We start from the raw sequence: 19,282 nt of genomic DNA, 5'->3' as shown, positions 1-19,282 counted from the left end.
TTATTTGTCAAGGTTATCATATAGGCCCAGGATGCAGTTTTAGTGCATGACATTTGACTCAGATTTTATTTTAATACACATCTAGATTTGGACATAAAAGAACTGAAAACTTAAAATCCATTCATTTCAAAATTGTTAAGGCCATCGGTTTCTCTTGGGCTTCGCCGGTGCTTTCCCGATAGAAACTGAACGTGAAATTAGACCGCACAGAGGAGTCTGGCTGTAGCAATCCCTGCTGCGCTGAACAACCTGCAAGGCAGCCAGAGGCACAGGAGGAAAGAAAGGATACCAGCTCAGCAATGAAACGGTTATAAACTGTTCAGACTTCCGTGAACCAAAGTGTTCGGACCCTACCCTCGAGATGACGGTGCACCAGAACCGGCTCTTGCCTGGCCAACGTCTCCTTCTGTCTTATGCCCAAACGTGTGTTTTTCTTGGCCACGGACCCAGCAAATCCCCACAATGCACCACCCAAGTCAGCTGCAGCCCCCAGTGAGCCAGAGGGATGACAAGCATTTTCATCCATGTGCCAAGTCAAGTCTTGTGGAAAGATCTGCTACGAATTTAGTTGCCATGGGGCTTAATCAGGCTGTGTTAATGCATAAAACACCTTGTGCGATCTACTAACTAGTGCCTTATCCCAGGGCTGTCATCCCCCCCCCTCCCTTGCTGTTTTTATTTTAATGCACTGGGGTCAGAATTTAAGCCCCACATTCCTTGGGCCCCAGAGAGGAGCCCATGGTTCCATCTGCTGCAGACCATGGACTATAAATCCCATAATGCAACGCAGCTTTCAGACTTCAGGGTCACTCTTAAGCCATCTCATGCTGCCCTAAACATGAAAAAGGAACATGCACCTCTCTTAAATATAGTCTGAAGAGACAGAGTCATTTCACACACACACAATATTAGAAGAAGTGAAACCGAGTGTAATGATTGGCTTCAAGAACAGGCTCTAGGAGACTCAGGTTCGAATCCCCATTCTGCCACAGAAGCTTGCTTGTGACCTTCTGCAAGTCGCACACTCCGCCTAACCGACCTCACAGGGTTGTTGTGAGGATAAAACGGGAGACTGGTGCACTTCCAATTTGCTTTTATGGCTGGGTTTTCCTGCGTGAAACGGGACAATCAACTTCTAACAGTCATTATCCAATGTGCACAGAATGAGCCACTGATGGAGAACTTCCTGCCTCCTGCAATGGTCAGTGACATTCTCCGATTAATGCGAGAATCGACTGTCTTTACCAAGTCACAGAGCTTGTTTGTGCTTCTGTACCCGCAGTCATCAAGTGGGACTAGCCGCTGCCTTGCTCTCAGCGGAGGCAAGAAATCCAGGCACACGAGAACCCTCAGCGAGACCCATACCTCACTCCAATGTTCGCTTCATCATGAGGATGCTGGCAAAGAGCTAATCCGTAATGAAGCGACTAACTGGGAAATGGGTGTTGTTAAGAAATGGGACTTGGGTGAGGAAACAGTAAGGATAAATGAGAAGGGCAGAAGAAAGCTGCAGAAGAAATATCTACATATTGCTCTGAGATGGCCAGCCAAAACACTATACAAGTGTTATTTCTTTAATATGCTTTGTGATAATTCGGTTCTGCAGGAATAGTTAAGTCCTGAGACGTTTTTTACACTCAAAATGGGAACCTTAGAGGCAAAGGTACAAAAAAAAAGGAAGCTATTTTGCAGAGCTAGATTTCTCTCCTCCAGCCCTTTCAAATTTTGCGAAAAGCCAGGTCCCTAGCACAAACACTCACTTTGTACCTCTAAATTAAGCCTGTAGTCTTTGACTTTTTAAGAACCAACCACAACATTCCCCCACAACACTCTGGCAGAGAACCTAGCGTGGGTCCTCAGGTTGGCAGCTGAAAGGGAATGTTAGTGAGGTGTCAGGCTGAGGCCAAAAAATCAGTATGAATTCCTGGGCTGTGGCACAGACCAAGAGCCTCCTAAGATTACTGAGAAGCCCCTACAGGTGCATACAAACTCTGGGTCAAACGGTGCAAAAAAAAAAAAATCAATGCTGGCAGGGGCTCATGGGAATTGTAGTCCATGGACATCTGGAGGACCACAGGTTGACTACCCATGAACTACAGGATTCATTGGCTTTTCTCCTAGCCTAAGTTCCCAAACATCCCCTTCAGGGCACTGCTCCCAAATCTCCTATCTACCTGCATCCATCTCATAACCAGGCTAAACTTCTTTCCTTGTGTCGCTTCCTGTTGCAGCATTAAATTGAGGCTCGAGGAGATTAACAGAGAGAACACCCATTGAATTGATTTCCTGTTTTGGCAAAGATTCTCTCGGGCAAAGGCAGGCACAACCCCAGAAGCGTGTTATTTATTTATTTAATTTATATGCCACCCTCCTGAGCCTCAGGGCGGTTTTCCCAGAACGCAGAAAACAGTACATGGGACTCGGCTTTTCACAATAACATTAAACTATATCAGAGGAAACAGAGTATAACGATGCAAACAGGTCCAGAGCAGAACGTATGGGTGGATTTCTTGGGAGGGAGTGAGCAGGGGCCCTGTAGATGTTGCAGGTCACCTGGTCTCAACCAAATGCCTGGTGGAAGAGCTCCCTTTTGCAGGCCCTGTGGAACTGTTTTAGCTCTGTCAGCTCTGTTAGTTAGTCGGTTATGACTAACAGGACTGCAGCCACACTACCCCAGAGGTCCACTGCATGCCATCAGCTTTCTGTCATTTTCTGCAGGGAATTTCAGCAGCTGTTCATATCCTAAAAATGACTTTTGTTGCTGCAAGCAGGAAAATCTACGTCATGCTGAAAAACACCTGAACACCAGAAAGACACCTCTAACGACTGAGGCAGCCTCAAGGCCCTCATTACAAGAGATCCACGGTAGGCTCAAGCCAAGCAAAATGTTCAATCGGCTGCTTTTCAGCCTTTAGTTGGCATCTGGGCTTTTTTTCATCACGCGGTGTAAATACTGAGATCACGTTTCAGCCTTCTGTTAAAATGTGCCTGGAGTACTGTGTGCAGTTCTGGAGGCCTCGCTTCAAGAAGGACGCAGATAAAATTGAAAGGGTACAGAGGAGAGCGACAAAGATGATCTGGGGCCAAGGGACCAAACCCTATGAAGATAGGTTGAGGGACTTGGGAATGTTCAGCCTGGAGAAAAGGAGGTTGAGAGGGGACATGATAGCCCTCTTTAAGTATTTGAAAGGTTGTCACTTGGAGGAGGGCAGGATGCTGTTTCTGCTGGCTGCAGAGGAGAGGACACGCAGTAATGGGTTTAAACTTCAAGTACAACGATATAGGCTAGATATCAGGAAAAAAATGTTCACAGTCAGAGTAGTTCAGCAGTGGAATAGGCTGCCTAAGGAGGTGGTGAGCTCCCCCTCACTGGCACTCTTCAAGCAAAGGTTGGATACACACTTGTCTTGGATGCTTTAGGATGCTTAGAGCTGATCCTGCGTTGAGCAGGGGGTTGGACTAGATGGCCTGTATGGCCCCTTTCAACTCTATGATTCTATGAAAATGTTGAGGTCCCAGGCCCACTGACCTACCTGTTATGAGCTTCAGAAAGGAGGGATGACTAAATAAAGTGCCTTCCCAGCACACCTGAATACAACATCATCCAAGAGGTATCCGCTTTCAGAAAACCTAATCCTCCCCCCCCCAAAAAAAAAAAAAACGTACAGTGGCTTTCGTGTTCTATGACTGCTTTTCAGAAAAGATGTTTTCTCCCAGGCAACCTGCAGTCTCAGTCCAATTACCAGAAGACATGCAAGAATTAAATTTTTGCATTTCCATCTTCATTTCCTCTCTGAAGGAACAAAGCTTTCGATGTGTTTGGGCAAGAGAAAAGCAAGAGTCGCCACAGAGAGCAGCACCCCACGGGGTACGACCGGAGAACACTTGTGATTCTCCCTCAGCCCAAGGGCAAGACCGCCCAAGACCACCGGAATCAGCAAGATGCGTGTTTTAACGAATGAGCTTGTCAAAAAAAAAAAGTACACTGCCAAGAAAAAAAAAAGGCCAAAAACAATTACGACTATGAGGGGAAGTTGAGGCAATCAACATTAGGAAACAGTTTAAAGCTCTGTGCACTATGTTATGTTCTTAATACTGAACAGGACATTGTAACCCTGCTTGGGATCTCAGATGTTGTTTGTGGATCAAAGCCCTGTCTGACGGAGGGCTTAAACAGTGAGAAAAGTGTGCCATCAAGCTTTCCAGGGAGAGGGGCAGGCAAGCAGCAATGAATCGTTGTTTGATGGGCCAAACCGACTTTGTTTGATGGGCCAAGCCACGGTTTACAGATCTGGCAGGAATTTGCGCAATGGAATTTTCTGACCATCCCCACTGGGGCTGCCCTAAATGCCCCCGAAGGAACAGCAGGGTGGTGAACTGGATTGTCCGTGGTGAGAGGAGGAAACTGGCAAAACTGGCATCCCCCCCCAAAAAAAATCAGTCCACTACAGCATGGTCCCCAACCTTTTCATCATCGGATACCGGTCAACACTTAACAATTTTACTGAGGTGGGGAGGTGGTGGGGGGGAGGGTAGTCTTTTATTATTTGTTTGTTTGAGTTCTATACCACCCTTCCATATGGCTCAGGGCAGTTTACATACATGGGGGATACATGTACAAACATGGGGGATACATGGAACGAATTAGTACTTAACATAAACAAATACAACAACAACAATCCAATAACGCAATTTCAGTGATCATAAGCAATACAACAGGAACGGAACCTAGCCAAGGCCCCCAAGAGGACAGACTGGTTCAGGCCATGGAGGGGATGTCTGAGGGGGATCTGTTAAAGGTCTCAGGCAAATGGCTGGTGGAGGAGCTCCCTTTTGCAGGCCCTGCGGAATTTTGGGGGTTCGGACAGGGCCCTGATCTCTTCAGGGAGATTGTTCCACCAGGTGGGGGCCAGGACAGAAAAAGTTCTGGCCCTCGTTGAAGACCGACGTACTTCTTTGGGGCCAGGGATCACTACCCAGTTGGCATTGGCAGAGTGTAATGCTCTTCTGGGGGTATAGGCGGAGACATGGTTTCTCAGGTACACTGGGCCCAGACCGCGTATGGCCTTGAAGGTAAGAACCAAAACCTTAAGCCTGATCCAGAATCCAATTGGAAGCCAGTTGAGTTGTTGAAGTTCAGGCCAGATGTGAGATCTCCACGGTGTATTGGTGAGATTTTGCCGAGGGACGCCGCCACTGCCTGTGTCCCTGCTCTGCTTGCTTTCCTGTTGGCGCCCCTGACTTCCTGCCACCTGCTGGGGGGGGGCGCTGCCAGCAAGCAGCTGCGCAGTGCCTCACCGAGAGGGAGCCCCAGCCATGGTGGCCGCTGGAGAGCACCAAAGGAGAGCCAGCGGCAGAGTGGCAGGACAGCCCCCCAGGCAGCAGCCAGGGAGGAGGACGAGGAGGAGCTGCGCCTGGTACCAACTGATCCACAGATCGGTACTGGTCCCCAGACCAGGGGTTGGGGACCACTGCTCTACAGAACTGAATTAATGTATCCTATCAAGCTGCTCTACTGGTCTATTTTGAAAACCTCTAAAAGACCATTTGACAAAAACTAGCTTAACGCTTCAGCATTCCCAAGACCATCATGACAGGCCTTGTAGCAACACAAATTCATGGGTGCAACTGCTCATCTCCCCAACATGAAAATAACAGCTAAACCCATTCAAATCACAGTAACCTTGGCAGATCAATGCAAATTCGGAGACCGCCATGTAATCCAACAGACTGACCCCGACTCCTTTTGTTCAGACCAACAAAGGACCCACATTTAAACATTGCCTCCCAGTTCTGGGAGCATGAAAAGAGCGACCACAGCTTTCACAAATCAACGCACCATCAACGAGGACGACAGGCAAGTCTTCTGCGGCTTCACCGAAGCAGCCTCGGATAGGCCTGTTTGCCCTGGTTTCCAATTCTCTCTCCATCCCAGGCTAACAAATCTAGGTGAAGACACCCATAAATCACGCCTGAGGCATCCAGGCCAGACAAATCGGCAGCTTAGCCGAATGCATTCTGTCACAGGGGCTGCACATCAATATCACTTACAGGAGATTTCTACTGGCTGACTCCTGAGTCCCCTTCATGACAGCTATTTAATCTATGGCAGAACTCCTCAACCCCAGCACAAATCATCGGGTCTTCTGATCCAGGAGGAATCTACCGCAGGTAACGTCTTCTCTTCTGCCCCAAAGACCACGAAAACAGGAAAAAACTGCACTCCACGGGATATGGGTTCCTCTTTTTGCTGTTCAGTGACAGCGGGTGCAATTTAGTTCCCTGTGCCAAATATTCCGCACGTCTGATTTGAAAAGGTAGGACTGGAAGAGGCCGGTGTTTTAATAACTCGATTCGACAAGCCGGTGTCAAATGCCTGCTCGCGAGAACGAAATAACTGGCCTTCCGTGAAGAAATCAATATGGAGCGCACGTGGAGGGATTTGCCAACCTGACCCCGACGCTGGACAAATCCCACGCAGAAACGGAAGATAAATCACGCCTCCGGGACTCAATTTCGGCCTGTCAGGCACAGTTTAGCCACCTTGGTGGGGGGATTCTTGAGATCATACATGGTAAGCCCAATGCAGATATTGCTGAAGTGGATGCAAGCAACTGTCACCTTAGCTGGCTGCCCTCCAAGCAGACAAAGACTGCAGTCAGCGAATTCTCTGTAATGGTCTGCATGCCACTGCATGAACTTGCCCTCCTCGGCACAAATGCGGCATCCCAGGACATGACGAGCAAGACTCCATCGGGCCTGCTGGTGACATGCGAAATGCTCAGGACTATTGAGTGGGGAGCTTCCATGCTCAAGCTTCAGCGAACCAATACTCTTCTGGCAAGTTTGTCGCACAGACCGTAACTGTGCAGAGAGGGGCCTCTCTCTATGTGCCACGTGACTGGCAGAGATCTGGACCAATCCTGCTGCCCAGGATGCTGGGGTCTGGAGGCTGCTTGTAAGTCAAAACACGTGCTTCAAAGCTCCAGCTTTCCCCTCAAGTAGATGTGCTTTGCATTTTGTCGGTCAATGAAGTAAAATTCATATTCCAGAGACGATGGATCTCAGTTGCCATACCGTAGTGCAGGGACAGCCAAACTGTGGCTCTCCAGATGTCCACGGACTACAATTATTGCGAGCATGCTGGTAGGGGTTAAGGTAGATGTGGTCCACAGAAATCTGGAGAGCCACAGTTTCGACACCTCTGCCATAGTTGAAATTGGGTTTTTCCCTCAGCATCCAGTCTTAAAATGAGAGTTTCACCTGGCAACCGCTATATTTGCTGGGTAAAGTTCACATTCCACTCCTGAGCCTGGTACTTCAGTTACACAAAACACAACAGCATTTCAAATCCCCCTGGGACTGCACAACTTGGGCTTCCCAGTGGCGGATGTCACACTGAATATTCCCAACTCCCTGCAGAAATTAGGGGAAAGGAGGATAGTAAGATATGCAAAATATCATATCAGATATGATAATTTTCCATCGAGTGTAGAGCAGGAGTCCCCCACCTTTTCCAATTCTGCAAGCACCTCTAGATGTCTGATACAGGGTGGTGGGCACAATCATAAAAATGGCTGCTCCAGGAGGTGGAGCCAACCAGAAAAATGGCTGCCATGGAAGGCAGAGCCAACCAGAAAATGTCAGGGACTAAGGTTATATATAAAACTCTAACTTTTTGGGAGATGCTCTGTTTAATAGGATGCCTTTTTGGAAAAGATTTTTTTTTAATTCTTATATACACACACAGAGTAACGCAGTGAAGATCCTAGTGCTGTGACGGCAGCTGCTGATTAAGCACTTATAAAAACTCTGCAATGACCCTGTCGGCCAAAAAGCCCCACCTGGCCATATTCATCAGGCCAGGAAAGGTACTGGTGGGTGCCACAGCACCCACGCTGGGTCCCCTTAGTGCAAGGGTAGTCAACCTGTGGTCCTCCAGATGTTCATGGACTACAATTCCCACGAGCCCTTGCCAGCAAACGGAATGGAATTGTAGTCCATGGATATCTGGAGGACCACAGATTGACTAACCCTGCCCTAAATGACCTTAAACCAGCAAATGCTGGCAGGGGCTCATGGAAATTATAGTCCATGAACATCTGGAGGACCACAGGTTGACTACGCCTGCCCTAGTGTAAAGAAACAGGCACACAAGCCCTGCGCCTGATGAACTTTTACTGGATTAAATGCTCAAAGACACGCTTTTTCTTAGATGCTTGAATCAGCTCAAGGCAGCCGTCAAAGACAAGCGGGTGAGGCTTTGAAGGGTCAAAGCTGCTCATGAGCACGAGATACTCCAGAGCTGTCTTTGCTGTAAGCACGCAAATGTTCACTGAAGAACGCAGCTCATCTTGCAAGATTTCCCTCTCAGACTCCTGTGAGGCCTGCAACGCACCTGCTTAGTCATTGGAACAATTTAATTTAGAGTTTGCATTTCATTGCAGGAGCACAACACATCAAACCCCCCTATAAATAACTGACAGGCACCAAAGCCCAAACGGCAAGGCAGACGTCTACGAGTGAAGGGACTTCCAGGCCTCCCCCCACCCCTTTGCAGTTTGTGACTCATATTGTGCTCACAGCTACAGAAACAACATCATCATCTTGAGAAATCTGTCGCAGCATCAACACTCCACACACAAAAACGAGATTAAGTTTCTTTACCCAGAACTCTCTTAAAGGCATCGTCAGCTGCTTGGCTCAAGCAGCATCACAGGTAAAAGCTGGTGACAAACATTTAAAACCGGGGGGGGGGGGGGGGAGTGTTGGCTTCTTAGGTTACAACATACAAAGACAGTGAGAAATCAGTGCACACTTCTGGATCACAGACTTTGCTGGCAGAACCACCTGGGGATCTTTGCGCAAAGCATTAAGGCACTATTTTCTCACAAAGGAACTTCAAAGGGAGGCTTCAATGTGAAACTACTGGAACGGAATTAGTTAACAAATTCAAGACAATACAAGCCACAGGGCTTCACAGGGATCTTTGGGGGCCAATACCTGGGGGCCAATACCTGGCTTATCTTGACTCCTTACAGATGTAAATTACTTTAGCTGCATACCTAACCCTCCTATGGCATCTTTCTCTTTTCTGATCCTGCACTAGGCAACATTTTGCCCATCTAAAAGAACTTATCTCTCAACCACCTGGAGTGAACTGGATCTACGGATTGGACCTTGTTCCAGATTAACCACCCCTTGTAACACCCTGTCTGTCTTTCTGCTGTGCATGTAAACAGGCCGATGGACTTGTGTTCCCCCTGTGCATCTGAAGCAGCACGTTCTATTGTGCAAGGACTGCAAGTCTTCTCTGCTTTCCCCTCCCCTCCCCGCCAGCAGCTATTTCTGACTCCGGGAAAAGCGATTCCTGGAGTCACAGGACCCGCATGGAGTAAACAGCCACAGGAGTAGGTGGGCTACAGCAAGTCAGAGGAGAAATCACTCCCTTCGGCCTCTCCCCTCGAAGGAAAGAGCTGTGGCTATCAGCGCCTTCAGCTGATGGATCTCTGGCTGTAACTCCTTCTCTGGACAGCCACATGAATGTATAAGCAGGGCCCTGCCCAGCCTGGGACTGTGCATGCAGCTGCTGACCAGCATGAACATAAAAGCCTGACTCAGAATACACCTAAAGCCCTCCCCACTGCTTCATCCAGCAGGGGAATACAGGCATCTGTATTGACCATCTCTGAGAAGACTTTGATGAGCTCCCACAGAAAATTAAAATTCCCCAGTAAAACATTTGGAAGACAAAGTATAACCAGAAGAGTTGGTTTTTATACCCCACTCTTCACTACCTGAAGGAGTTCCAAAGCAACTTGCAATCATCTTTCCTTCCTTTCCCCACAACAGACACCCTGTGAGATTGGTGGGGAGACAGGAGGGAATTATTGGGAGAACTGCTCTCCGAGAACAGCTCTAAGAGAACTGTGACTAGTCCAAGGTCACCCAGCTGGCTGCATGTGGGGAGAAGAAGTGGGGAATCAAACCCGGTTCTCCAGATTACAGGCCGCCACTCTTAACCACTACATTAAGACAGCTCTAGAGTATCTAAAATCTGTTTGATCGTGTTCTCAGCAATTCAGGTAATCACAAACAAGAGCCTCTTGTGGCGCAGAGTGGTAAGGCAGCCGCCTAAAAGCTTTGCCCATGAGGTTGGGAGTTCGATCCCAGCAGCCGGCTCAAGGTTGACTCAGCCTTCCATCCTTCCGAGGTCGGTAAAATGAGTACCCAGCTTGCTGCTGGGGGGTAAACGGTCATGACTGGGGAAGGCACTGGCAAACCACCCTATATTGAGTCTGCCATGAAAACGCTGGAGGGCGTCACCCCAAGGGTCAGACATGACTCGGTGCTTGCACAGGGGATACCTTTACCTTTAGAGTATCTAATGAGTATATTTCTACCAATATAGGAATGGGGGTCCCTACAGTAGCAGGAATGGCTCCACAAACCCAGCCTTTGATGTATCTGAGGAAACACAATACTTATTCTACAAAATCGTTAATTGACACTCAGTCCACTTCAAACCACACATTAATTATACTACATGAGTATGTTATGTGGTTTGCTTTCTCTAAAGTTAATGCAGGAAGAGATTCCTTCAATTCAAAACTTGTGCTCTGCTCCTGAATTCTAGTGAACCCTGTCCACAAAAGAGGCCCCATATTTAAGCTCTCGGGAGACTTCTTGCAGTTCCCCAGTTCTGATATGAGAACTCTAGATTTAACGAATGCCAAAATCCTCACCTCATTTTCCAGGCCCTGCTGACAAGCAGCTCTCTCCCAACGAAAATCTGTTTGATCGCGTTCTCAGCAATTCAGGTAATCACAAACAAGAGCTTCTTAGTCTGGAATCTATTGTTAGGTTTGCATGCTCCCTCTCCTTGGAGGGTAAAGTTGAAATTGAAGACTTCCTTGTTTACCACATCTTTGACCTAACCTTAATTTTGGTGTGATGTTTCTCGTCAGGCATTTCAAGTAATTGGACTTTATGATCCATAAATTGGTATGCAAAATGATTTCACCGTAGCCTGAGAGTTCAAAAAAAATAAATTCCAATTCAAAGCACCTGGATTTTAGGAGCTGCAACACACAGAGATGAAGACGAAAGGTTTTCTAAACATCGCAGTCTTCAATCTCCATTCTATACACAAAGGGAATTTCATGGGGAGAAGAGAGGGAACATGATTAGAAACCAAGCTTCAGCTTGTCCTAGAAACTGGTTTGTTTGCAATGTCCAAATTCAGGTCTTCCCTGTTTACAATTTCTCCCATTGCACAGTTCATCCGTAGCTTTTTCTCTCTGTAAGGTGCTGACCTCTACTGTAAGTTGCTACAGGAAGCCATGTCTAAAAGCCAAGCCACTCAGCCATGGGGAAAAGTTTACATCCAAGTCTGAACTGGACTTACTGCCTAAAGCCTTCAGTTTTCTATTCCAGTATAACCAACATACAGTGGGTCAATTACGATGCTCTTTGCAGTTTCCACCGTTCTTTAATGTTATTGTTATCACCTTGTTATTATTACTATAAATGGAGTTACCTGTATTGTTTGTTTCATGCAAACTGCCCAGAGCCTTCGGGGAGGGCAGAATATAAATATAATAAATAAATATAGCAAAGAACAGCCTACAGATAAGCAGAAATCTTCTACTTTTTCTACTACTACTTTTGAAGTAGTAGTAGAAACTCTGAGTAGATGGACACAGTTCATACATATTCAAGAATATGTAGACTTGTGACGGGCATAAACTATTTCTCTGCTATTTCTGTATCCTGCATTTACTTGTTAATAAGTTTCTTAGCATATGTTAACCACTAAAAAGACCTACAAAAACAAAAAAAGCCAGCAAATCCACAGAAAAATTTTGTTGTTGTTAGTTGCAAAGTCGTGTCCGACCCATCACAACCCAATCCTCCAGGCCTTCCTGTCCTCTACCATTCCCCGGAGTCCATTTAAGTTTGCACCGACTGCTTCAGTGACTCCATCCAGCCACCTCATTCTCTGTCGTCCCCTTCTTTTGCCCTCGATCGCTCCCAGCAATAGGCTCTTCTCCAGGGAGTCCTTCCTTCTCATGAGGTGGCCAAAGTATTTGAGTTTCATCTCCAGGATCTGGCCTTCTAAGGAGCAGTCAGGGCTGATCTCCTCTAGGACTGACCGGTTTGTTCGCCTTGCAGTCCAAGGGACTCGTAAGAGTCTTCTCCAGCACCAGAGTTCAAAAGCCTCAATTCTTTGACGCTCGGCTTTCCTTATGGTCCAACTTTCGCAGCCATACATTGCAACTGGGAAGACCATAGCCCTGACTAGAAAAATATTAGGGGCCCGAAAAACATTGAGTGAACAAGATTCAAAAACGTACAAGAAACCAAAGTAACGCTACTCTTTAATAATGACAACAACAATGAAACCAAACAAAGTTTGAGTCCAGGGGCACCTTTAAGACCAACAAGGTTCAATTCTGAGGAATAAGATTTATGTGTGAAGAGGGATGCTTATACCTGGTGGGTCTTAAAGGTGCCAATGGACTCAAACTTTGAGCTGCTGCTTCAGACCAACATGGCTACCTGCTTGAACCATGAAATACATTCCAAAAATAAGCAACACAGAACATTAAAAAGCAGCTCAGTACATTAATAGTTTCTCAAATGCTAAGTTGTCAATAAGCCAATAGACATTATGACAAATATTTAGATCAAAACACTTTGCCATATCGTTCGATCTACATGTTTTAATACATATTGGCTCACTGAATATTTAGAGCTGGAGAAATTAACTAAGCTTGTTCACTCAGCATTGTTTACTTATCTGTTTCTTTGGGCGAGGTTTTGCTGTCTTTCTGTCCCCTGCCCCCCCCTCTCCCCGCCAAGAAAAGTAAAGGAGGACTGCAAAGCCTTAAACAAAAAATTAGGGGAAGCAGAAATACACAACCTGAAAAAAAATTAGCTGGCTAGACGTCTCCATCCGCAGCATTCCTGCAAGCCTCTCAAAGTATTTCAAGAACACACTGGCAATTCATCCCGAAAGTACGGCATTTCCCAGTGCTTAACAGGTATCCAATTAGCAAATTTCAGAAGTCACAGAGAAGGATTAAAACAGTATGACTAACAGTCAGAATTTCAGCCAACATGAACTCAGGGGCTAACCACACAATACGTATTTGCTTCATCCAAAGATTAATTAACACATGGAATTCACTGCCGCAGGAAGTGGTGGCAGTTTCAAGCACAGACAGCATCAAGAGGGGATTGGAGTGACATGTGGAGCAGACGACCATCGGTATCTATTAGCCGCAATGTCTAGATCAGTGGTTCTCAGCCTGGCGGTCGGGACCCCTTGGGGGGGTCGAATAACCCTTTCACGGGGTGAGCAGCTAGGCCGGGGGCGCCACCACGCCGCTCCTCCTGCAGGTGTCTGTCTGGAGCAGCGGAAAAGAGATCAGTATGGTGGGACAAGAGGCAGAACTGAGAAAAGCCCGGGAAAAAAAACCAATTTATATACAATCATGAACAATGGATCTTCATGCCATGGGTCAGTTTCGGTTTAATTTCTGTGAAAGAACACTGGCGTAATTTTAGGGCTGGGGGTCACCACAACACGAGGAACTGTATTAAAGGGTTGAGCCATTAGGAAGGTTGAGGACCACTGGTCTAGATGGAGCACGGTAGCTTGGGCAATGGTGCTCCGCATTTCAAGTGTTTGTGTGTGGGGGGGTGTCAGCAGTGGGAGGGCTTCTGGAGCTCTAGCTCTGCTGCTGAACCTCCCGACAGCCCCCTGGGTTTTGGTCACTCTGTGACACAGACTGTTGGACTGGATGGGCCATTGGCCTGAGCCAACGCGGCTTCTCGTGTTCTCACTGCTAAGTTTCAGTTGCCGGACTGCATTGCCAAAGGATAGGTGTCCTCCACATCTACTTATGAAGATACTTACTGGAATCACAGTTAGACAAAATCCGATGCCCTATCATCATTTAGGGCACAGGCTCATGGGAATTATAGTCCACGGACATCTGGAGGGCCACAGTTTGACTACCCCTGATTTAGGGTTATAAGACCTTTCACTGAAGAGCTCAGAGGGGCATGGATAGGGTTAACCCATTTTACCTTACCTAAATGTGCCGACAGAGAAAAGTTCTATAGTGGGATCTCTGACCTAAGCCCAAATATTCCTTTTACGACCCTGGCTCTGATGAGTCAGAAGCGAGTCTGACAGTACACTATAGCAGTCAGACTAAGATCTGGGATTCACTCTACCAGGGAGATTTCCTGGGTGACCTTGGGTGAGTCACTCGCTCTCTGCCTAACCTACCTGTCAGGGTTGTTGTGAGGATAAGATGGAGATGAGGAAGAGTGCTGTAAACTGCAGCGAGTCCCCACTGGGTGGGGTACGAATGAAGCAAACAAAATCAAATTTGACCTGGTTCCTTCTCTAGCCAATCAGTGGAAGGGGATTCTAGTTCAAACCAGAAAGTTATTGCTTACTGAGAGGAAAAGACCTGCAGTAATGGGTTTAAACTACATGGAAAATAGCATAGGTTAGATATCGGGGGGGGGGGGGAAATTAGAGAGTATTTCAGCAGTGGAACTGACTGCCTAAGGAGGTGGGGAGCTCCCCCACCCTGGAAATCTTCAAACAGTGGCTGGACAGATCCTTATCCTGGATGCTTGAGGCTGATCCTGCATCCTGTATGGCCCTCTCCAACTCTATGATTCTATAAACAGAACAAAGCGATACTGTAGTAAAGTAGAGGGTTCCCGTTTTCTACCAAACACACTACTCTAGTCTCCACAAGTCACAAAGTGGCGAGGAGTAAACATTTAAGGAACATTACTTGACTTAGCTAAATAATGTTTAACAAAGCAGCACTATTCACAGGCAGGAGATGCTCAGCTTTCTGGCTTGCTTTGATTCTTAGCCTGCCTCTCTCGAACGACTTGAGGCGGGTTACATCATACATCAAAACACAATAAAACTTTACCCCATAAAACCACACAGCCCAACAAGAAAACAGCCAAACCCTCAAGGGAAGTTCCTAGATGGAACAGCAAAGCCCGAGGATGTCCCTCAATCTTAATCCTGGCCTCAACTAAAAACCTGGCAGAAGAGCTCCATTTTACAGGCCCTGTGGAACTCTTTAACTGTTCCGTCAGGGCCCTCAGCTCTCCTGGGAGCTTATTCCATGAGGTAAGGGCCAGGAACGAAAAAGTCCTGGCCCGGGTTGAGGCCAGGTGTATTTCTCTCCGACCAGGGCTTATTAGCTCCCGCACAGTGGAGTGCCCTGTGAGGGGCATAAGGAGACAAGCAGTCACTCAGATAAACAAAGAATCATAAAGTTGGAAGGGACCTCCAGGGTCATCTAGTCCAACCCCTGCACAGTGTGGGTAGGTGGCTGCTGGATTAATTAGCCAATGTATGCTAGGATTGGGAGGGGAGGATCACAAAACAGACAACTTAGGTTTCTGAAAACCAGGTACCTGGGGAAGTTGCTTCCTCAGCCTTGGTTGTCAATGACTGCAACCTTCAAATCGCAAGAGTTGGGAAGCGGCCTTGAAAGGCAGCATCTCAAGGCACAACTGTGGACAGCAGACCAGGACAAGCAAAGACCAGCTTTGCTCTCCCTCTTGTACTTGGCAGCACAAGAGAATTACTCATATGTAGGCACACCTGCTGAATAACCCCTTAAAAGTGCCTGCACTAACCAGCTTCGCAAAGATTTCTTTTTTACACCTGCAATCCATTCACTAGAAACACAAACATAGAATCATAGAGTTGGAAGGGGCCATACAGGCCATCTAGTCCAACCCCCTGCTCAACGCAGGATCAGCCCTAAGCATCCTAAAGCAATAAAAATGTGCTTTTGTGTTCTAATCTCCATTTAAAAAGTAACAAAGGCTACTTCCAATAGCCTGGGCTCCCTTCTTTATCACTCTGCCCAGTGGTCATCCTGAAATTATGATGCCACTCTTATGGCTGATGGGATTTACTAGGAGCAAAACCTAGTAAAAACTTGAGCATTTGGATGTGGGCTGGCAAGTCACTCTAACACATCCAGATGTGTTAACCTGGTCAACAAGTAAATCAGGTTTCAGCCACACCGCCATTATGACACATCAAATTAAGAGCCCTGGAGACGGAAGGCAGAACTGGCTCAAGCTTTGGTTTGTCTACTGAGCAAAGCAGTCATGTATACAGCTTTTAAAGGAACTGGGATACGTATGCTCTCATGCAAAGAGCGAAATTAGCTTCCTCGGTGGGGGTGACAGAAGGCGAGCATTTATAAAGGTGCTTAACGGCACATACAAAACTCCGGTTCCCTGCTTTGCCCTTTCTCTGCCAGCCAACACTGAAAATCCAGCATGAGCGATTCCCTTCAAAACTGAAGAAAAGGCATCTAGGCCTTAGCTACAATGTGCACATACAGACAACTTGGTGTGCCATGTTTGAAACAAGACGCCTACGCTTTCTGCATCATATACTCTTAAAAACTGGACAGCATGCTCCTAGTTTAGGACATAAGGTAAAGGTATCCCCTGTGCAAGCATCGAGTCATGTCTGACCCTTGGGGTGACGTTCTCTGGCATTTTCTTGGCAGACTCAATACGGGGTGGTTTGCCAGTGCCTTCCCCAGTCATTACCGTTTTACCCCCCAGCAGCAAGCTGGGTACTCATTTTACCAACCTCGGAAGGATGGAAGGCTGAGTCAACCTTGAGCCGGCTGCTGGGATCGAACTCCCAGCCTTATGTTCAGAGCTTCAGACAGCATGTCGGCTGCCTTACCACCCTGCGCCATAAGAGGCTCAGTTTAGTATAGCTGAAATGGCGGTGTTTGAGCAGGATCAGATTCCATGTATGTAAACAGTAAATATCTGAATCTCCCCAGGTGAGCAGGAATGGAAACTTTACAAAAATAACCTGGCATCTTACCATCTAGGTTAGAAATGACTAACATCTGCTCACACCACAAAGAGAGGTACTAGAGAGTTGTCACTATGAATTTTAAGAAGTTACATTTTGAGGCCTTGTATGATAATGCCAGCCACAGATATAGAGAAATATACATCCCCGTGACAAACTCAAAACCCATCTGGAATATATCCAGCTTTATTTCCAGCTACCACAGTATAATTACATCAGAGGGGGAAGGGGCTCATGGTTCTGGCAGGGGCTCATGGGAATTGCAGTCCATGGACTTTTGGAGAGCCACAGTTTGGCCACCACTGAATTATATACTTCTATCACTTTATAAAAAGAACTATAAAATCATTATTTTGAAAACGATATATTTCTACCACAATGTTTTTGAGCCTGCAGGCACCTGGGAATTCTCACAGAGAGTGGTGGGCACAACCACAAAACGTCTATCGCAGCAGGCTCCGAAAAACTCTTAAGTGCAGGGGAGAGGAGGAGCTGAAGAATCAAACCAAGCCTGTGGTGGCACCCACCACTGAAACAACATTCTTCTAATCTGCTTAGCCAGTTGGTTCTCAGGTGGCCAGTCAGAAGCCCACTTTCTAAAAGCATTTAGTGGGCACCAGGAAAGTTATTGGCGGGCACCACGGCGCCCATGGGCACCACATTGGGGACCCCTGGCTTAAGACATTCTCTGAACAAAGCCATGAGGCAATACATCCAGTCTGTTCCCATGCAGTGGGGGCGGCGGCGGGAAGCAAGATTACTGCTGGACTCCTGCAAAGCAGCTGGCCTTCCTTCCCACTGAAGAATGAGCAATGTATAAGCTCTGAGCACTCAGAAGCAATACAACCAAACAAAATGATCCACCTTTAATTGGGCCTGGTTAAATTTCACATTGGCTAGCCTTCTATACCGTCAGTCAGGAATGCGGGCGTCTAGCACAGCGTCCTTCTAAGCCAGAGAAAATGGCATATAGTAAACCAGGGGTAGTCAAACTGCGGCCCTCCAGATGTCCATGGACTACAATTCCCATGAGCCCTTGCCAGCAAACGCTTGGGAATTGTAGTCCATGGACATCTGGAGGGCCGCAGTTTGACTACCCCTGCAGTAAACCTTTACTGTCAATTTTTATCACTATAGTACAAGCGCGGAGTTGTGGCTTATGAGTCTAAGCATCAGGCAGTTTCACTTAGCTTAATTTCTTGCTATCAAATGACAAATGCTGGCAAAAAGTAGCAATGCATATGCAATGCAACACACCATAATTGTATATCTATCATTCACTCTTCAATAGCCAGGTTTCTTCTTTGCACGAGATTCATCGTCCAGTGGGCCTACCAGCACTTAATTAAGCTAAAGTTGTTGTGTCCATCAGATGCTTACAAGAGCCATTGGAATCCTGCAGTTTTATGAAGCATGTTTTTATTTTAAATTTTACCTTTCCCATGCTAAATACAGATATCCTACTTAGGGAAAGATCAAGTTGGGTGACTGTGTTAGTCTTTCTGTAGTAGAAAAGTGCAGAAGTCCAATAGCACCTTAAAGACTAACTAAATTTGTGGCAGATCATGAGCTTTTGTGAGGCAATGCTCACTTCTGGTATCCAAAGCAGTAAAGTCACCAAAATCATACCCCACTTCTAATTTTGTTAAGTCTTTAAGGTGCTATTGGACTCCTAGATTCAGGTGGATAGCCATGTTGGTCTGGAGTAGCAAAACAAAATTTGAGTCCAATGTATGCACAAAAAAGTTCACACCTGGAATAAGACTCTGGACTTAAAGGTGCCATTGGACTCAAATTTTGTATTGACTGCTAGTTGGGGAGGGATAAATACAAGCACAAATATCCTTTCATTGCAATGCGCCTTTTGGTGAACAGTAAAAATACACTGCAATCAAGGAGAAGGTGCAACTCCCCCAATAAGTAGATGCAGTCTTTCATTTCATAGAAATCAAATAAATAAATAAATAAATAAATAATGGAAGACTGCTGTGTTTATTATTTGTTATTAACCATGGGAACTAAATGGAATCTTGACCTAAATGGAATCTTGACCCACTAGGCCTCAAAATATCAGGCACTGGGACAAACCACAGGATACGGACACCACCAGACAGCACCTGTGAGCTTCCGTTGACACCCTGACTGGTCTATGATTTTTTATGAACTCGTCAGACTTTGACCCAGGAAGCCAACTGTTCTTCACCTAGCAATGCATTCGCCCTCCGCTGGCTTCCGAAAATAATGAGGTTCTTTATTTATTTGTAATTTATATCCCTTGACTAAGTCAGCTTGAGGCGGCTTACAACAGTAAAAACATAGCCCATAAAATTCCATAAAAGCATTAAAAATACAGTTCCATACATATTCTCATAT

The 19,282-nt window shown here is 46.5% G+C and overlaps 1 protein-coding gene across 15 annotated transcripts in view; it reads right to left on the bottom strand.

Annotated features, from left to right (window-relative positions):
• The window catches only part of HUWE1 (HECT, UBA and WWE domain containing E3 ubiquitin protein ligase 1), a 118,806-nt gene that overhangs the window by 95,543 nt on the left and 3,981 nt on the right, over positions 1 to 19,282 (bottom strand). The window lies entirely within an intron of this gene.

The sequence above is a fragment of the Paroedura picta genome, chromosome 3 (assembly GCF_049243985.1).
Source record: "Paroedura picta isolate Pp20150507F chromosome 3, Ppicta_v3.0, whole genome shotgun sequence".
In the NCBI taxonomy this organism is placed as follows: domain Eukaryota; kingdom Metazoa; phylum Chordata; class Lepidosauria; order Squamata; family Gekkonidae; genus Paroedura; species Paroedura picta.
Note: the sequence above shows the minus strand (reverse complement) of the source record. Positions and strands in the feature narration are given on the sequence as shown.